Source organism: Heliangelus exortis, chromosome Z, assembly GCF_036169615.1.
Source record: "Heliangelus exortis chromosome Z, bHelExo1.hap1, whole genome shotgun sequence".
Classification (NCBI taxonomy): Eukaryota; Metazoa; Chordata; class Aves; order Apodiformes; family Trochilidae; genus Heliangelus; species Heliangelus exortis.
Genome location: NC_092454.1, coordinates 700,696 through 706,094, shown reverse-complemented (window position 1 = coordinate 706,094; position 5,399 = coordinate 700,696). Strand labels below are relative to the sequence as shown.

Below are 5,399 nucleotides of genomic sequence, written 5' to 3'. Positions count from 1 at the left end.
CACGCACTCCACACAAAAAAAACCCACCAAAAAACTAGTTCGACTTCATTTTTTTCCGGCAGGAAAGAAAGCCCCGAGTTACCCGCGCTCAGCGTTTGCACCTCCGTGTATATTTCACGCATGTAATTACACGGCGGATCTACAGCATATTTACACACGCGAGCAATTAGGTGTGCACACACACACACACACACGCCGTGTACTTGCTCCATTTACACGCTTTACACATCCAAATAACTTGCACCTCCTTTTAAACAACACATCGGGATCGACAATTTAAAAAAAAAAAAAAAAAAAGAGAGAGGAAAAAAAGATAAAAAAAAAAAAAAAAACCACAGACAAGTTACTCTAATAGCAAATTGTAACTTTACCTTAAATGGCCACAAATATGTTCACAATATTCCAAGGGGGGAAAAAAGGAACAAATATAAAAATAAAAAAAATTAAAAAAAAAAATAAAGAGAGGAATCTTCTGCCAAAGTGCTTTATTATCTCACACGTGTGTGACCCTCCAAAACCACGAAAAAGTATTGTGTCAGTCCTGCTCCGGGGTACTCCACAGCTTTACAGGCACCCTACACCTGGCTTTGTTGGGATTTGGGGTTCCCGACCACCAAACGCCCGCCACCAGCTCCCCCACCCAGACAGCCGAGACGCCAGCCAGCCAGCCAAAAAAAAAAAAAAAAGGGAAAAAAAAAAAAAAAAAAAAAGAAAAAAAAAAAAGGTCCGACAACTTTTCCCTCTATTGTTTTTACAAACACATGGTGACTGACAAACTGCGAGCGTCGGGGCGGCTCGGGGACTTTCCCCTCTTGTCCTTCCTTTATGAAAAAAAAAAAAATTAAAAAAAAAAAACACACCAAAAAAAAAAAAAAAAGGAAAAAAAAAAAAAAAAAAAAAAAAAAAAGCGAGCGAGCGCGGAGCCGCCCGTCCCCAAAAGTTGTTCCAAGTTTACAGCGCTCTCCTCCTCCTCCTCCTCACCACCACGGCCTCCCCCGCGGAGACGCGGATAATAGCATCTTTCCCTGGAAGACACATCGCCAGCCGCTCACATCCGGGCAATGCCCCACGCCTTATAAGCGCCGCCGCCGCCGCCGCCGCTCGCAGACAATGACGAGGGAGGGAGGGAGGCGGGCGGGACACGCCGGGGCCGCCACCAAGATGGAGGGGCCCAGAGCCCCCGGACGGCTCGCAGCCCGCACCGCCACCGGCACCCACGCTGCCAACCCCCCCGCCCCCGAGCATGGGGGGGGTGCGCGCCGCAAGGAGGGGTTGGGGGGTTTAGGGTAATGGGTGCACCCTGCGCGGTGAAAGGGAGGAGGGAGCGAAAGGGGAGGGGGAATTGGAGGGGGTGATGTGGGCTGAAAGGACCATCCAGTCCCACCTCCCCTCCGTGGGCAGGGACGCCTCCCACCAGCACCATCCAACCTGACCTGAGACGCTGCCAGGGATGGGGCAGCCGCAGCTTCTCTGGGAGTCCTGGCACAGGGGCTCAGCACCCCCGCACCGTAGAATTTCTTCCTCGTATCTCATCTAAAGCTCCCCTCTTCCAGTTTGAAACCGTTTCTTCTTATCCCATCACTCTTTGCCTCTCATCTCATCACCCCTTGCCTTGCCCAAAGTCTCTCCCTAAGCTTTCCTGGAGCCCCTTGGTGCTCCGAGGTTCTCCAGGCTGCACCACCCCAACTCTCAGCTGCCTGCAGGCAGAGAAAGGGACAGGGAGATGCTGCTGTGGAGCAGCAGAACTTGGCTTTGCTTTCCCTCCAGGGGTGGTGAGACACCCACTGAGCTGAACCATTCCTCTGCTGGGCCTAGAGAAGAAAGTCCAAAGCCAAAAGCAGTAATAGAAAAGTCAAGGTGCCATAAATTTAAGCCTTCTGGAACCAGAGGGTACAGAAGCAGCCACGCAATGCTGCTGGAGGGGAGTCCTGGTCCTGGGGCAGCCCAAGGATGAGGAGCACCATGGGGAAAGCAGCACCATGGAACCGTGCTGGGCTCTCTGCCTGCATGGGAGACCAGCCACACACACACCCCGGGAGAACTTTTATTCTCCTCAGTCCCAGGCTGAACTTCCTCCAGAAGCTGCCTTCCCACTGACCACCAGATACAGGTGGGAAGTGTCCCCCAAGTGAGAAATGGGGGTGCTGAGGTGGCCACCTGGAGGGAAGTGTCCCTGCCAACATGGACGTTCTCCTGTGAGGATACCTGGTGCCGACAAGAGGTGGCCTCTCCTTGTAGCTGGAGGCTGTGTTTGTTTCTGGAATCAGAATCACCCACCCCATATACTCATTCCTATAAGATTTCTCCCTCAGGAAGCCCCAAAGCCACCAGCATCTCCCATTCCTCACACAAAGTAGTGGTTCAGAGGGAACACTCACCTGCTCAGCAGAGAGCTTCTGGCCTTCATGGAAGCCGAGTTGGAGGCCTCTCCTGTTCCGAGTGGGTACTGAGCATAGCGTCACATTTGGTGCCTCCCATGATCACTTGTTTCATATGGAGCAAAGAGGCCCTTTTCTGTACTCATTCCTCCCTTCTCTGTACTCCTTCCATCTCTGTACTCCTCCCTTCTCTGTACTCCTTCCTCGGCCCCAAGCCGCCATAGTTTCACCTGTGCGGCAGGCGTCCATTTCAGAGCAGCGTTGCAAAGCTGCCGTGTGTCCTCCTTGCCGGGCAGAAGGCCCCGGAGTTGGCACCCACTGCCACAAGGGCTCTCTTTTCTTCTCCAGCCATGACATTTGGAGGAAGAGAGCAGTTCACAGCCCCTGGGACACAGTGTGAGGGGTGACACTGCCTGGGACGTGTATCCAGTAGAGCTGCCATGGTGCAAGTGACGCAGACAGTGCAGGCGCACCGGGCTCCTCCAGGTGCCAGGGGGAGTCCAAGACATCCCTGAGGTGGGCAGTGAGGATTCCGGTCTCAGGAGACTTCTGAGAACGCATGAGGGACATTGCACACAGTCACTTCTTACAGCTTTTAGCAGATTGGCTTCCGAGTGTCCTCAGCAAATCTCTTGGTAGCCAGAGTACCAAGTGCAGCAAAACTTGGAGCCTGGAGCCATTCCTGACCCAACGCGGTGACGGCCTCTGGCCGTGTGTTCCATCATGTCCCCTGCCACACACCTTTCTTTCCCTGGACACTTGGGAGATGGGAAAGATGGAATGAGAGCAGTGCAAGCACCGGGAGCTCTGGGCAACCACAGGTAGGCTCCAGTGCCCCAGAGGCCCTGGTCCCCGTGGTGACGATGGGACACGGTTCTGTGACAGACCACAGTCCCAGAGCAGGGTGGTGACAGCCACAGCTCCACCACCATCACAGCTTCCCTCAGGCCACGGTCGGAAGGTTCTGGGGGCCCAGGCTCCTCCTAGCCCGGCGCTGGGTGCTGAGGGACTCAGCAGGCTGGTGGGCCTCCCAGCACAGCCATTTCCCTCCATTATTGAAGGGTTTTTTCTATCTGTGAGTTATTATTCCCTTGGCACCGACAGTGGTCTCAGCACTGCTCGTGGTACAAAGAAAAGACAGGGCCGGTGCCAAATTGCTGATTGTTTAAAATGCAGATTTTTTTTTTTTTTTTTTTTGGTCCCTTGAAGTGAATCAATATAGAGAAAAAAACAAAAAACAGAGTTAAAAAAAAAATAATAATAGAATGAGCGCACAGAGGAAAGGGAAGGCTTTATTTAGTTATCTAACCCAGTAATGCATCCAGGATCTCCAGATACCACTGAAAAAAGATGAAGCATTAGTAGAGATTAGACTGGGAAAAATGTGGCCTCGTGGTCCCAGTTTGGACCATTCCCTCCCAGCAGAAGGGAGGAGGGGACCCTGATACCAGCCTGCAGCCCCCCCAGGGATGGAGGGATCTCAGCAGTCCCAGTTTTCCTCCTTTCTGAGTCTCAGTTGGTCCCCTTTCTGCCCATGGTTCTTCTGCCTGTCTGAGCTGCATCTCCTGGCCTGCTGGTGGTTATACTGGGTGTGTCATCCCTGGCTTTCAGAAGAAAGAAATTGTTAATATAATAATTAAGGATGTAAATTACACCTGATTTGTGCCTGGCCTGTTCTGATATCAGCCGTGTTTTAGTTTGGGATTAATCAAGTCATAATTAAATCCATTTTTAATATTAGCAATAAGTGAGGCATCGGTGGTATTAAAGTAATATGAAAATGCACTACTTTCAGGGAAAATAGAGGTAAATATAATTATTCACCTCACAACAGTGAAATATTCATAAACCACAAAATGTAAATTTCCAGTGACACGTAAGACTTCACACATAGTAACACAAGTGAAGCTGGTTTCTGTAGCAAGACCTTGTCTTTCTGGAGTACACTAGGTTGGCAGACTGAAAATTAATGCAAAAACTGTGGTTAATAATGGACTTTTGGCTTTTGTTTTTAAATTAAATGGGAAAAGGAACAACACAACTGCCAGAGTAGCCCCGTTACTATTTATTTTGTGATTTTAATGCACTGCATTTTATGCTGTCCCCATATGTTCAGTTCTCAGCATGCCACAGAATTTTGTGTGGACGATTCACAAGTGCAGATGCTGCTGGGGACCAAGAGGGGCTGCTGGCCATTGGGCCATTAGCCACTCAGAGGAGACATGAAGCCATTTGGAACCACACAACATAAGCTGCAGTGCTCTGTTCACATGGGCAGCAGTGTCCCAGGCATGAGCATTAGACAAAAATTCACATCTACCACGTTCCTGAAAGTGGCTGCTAATTATGTGTCTCCAAAGAAGTTTTTTCACCCTGTTGGGAGACCTCCAGCAGCAGGAAAGCAAAATATGAGGCTGTGTTTTGTTCCAGTTTGGAGCTGTGATTTTCCCCTTTTTCATTCCTATAAAAAATCCATGGAAATGTGGCTCATTGGGAAGCCGTGGAAAAAGCAGAGTGTGCACATTTGCAGTGGATACTCTTTATGGATTTTCAGAGAAACCCTTTGGAAATAAATTGATTAGTGTTATGAAGCCCTCTGCTGCTACAAAACACAGAAGCCACATGGAAAGTGCTGGTGCCATGAGTGACTCTTGGGGACCAAATGACACCAAATGACAGAGAGCAAACCAGTGGCTGAGGGGCAGTTTGCTCAGCAGCATCATCAGCTCTGTGCACGGGACCAGGCAAGGACCCCCTGGAAAAAAATGGCAGCTCTGCACAAGCAGATAAAAAGAGCCATGTTTGGGGCCAGGACAATAATTAAAACAGAGGTCTTTTCTGAGCTTTTTTTTTTTTTTTTTTTTTTCTGGTGAGTCATTTTTAAAGGAATGAAGCTGAAACCACAAAATAATTCCTAATGACTCCTTCTATGGGTGTTGCCTGCCTTTGCTTGGATGTGCTTTAAGTAATGTGTAGTGAGACATAATTTTCAAAAATTGGTCATTTTGGCAGTGAATCGTG

At 49.6% G+C, this 5,399-nt stretch overlaps 1 long non-coding RNA gene across 1 annotated transcript; it reads left to right on the top strand.

Annotated features, from left to right (window-relative positions):
- The first annotated feature begins 3,227 nt into the window (after window positions 1-3,227).
- LOC139790103 (uncharacterized) lies at window positions 3,228-4,969 on the top strand. The gene is made up of 2 exons (XR_011723388.1): window positions 3,228-3,399; window positions 4,502-4,969. It is a non-coding gene; the product is annotated as an uncharacterized lncRNA (long non-coding RNA).
- The last annotated feature ends 430 nt before the right edge of the window (window positions 4,970-5,399 follow it).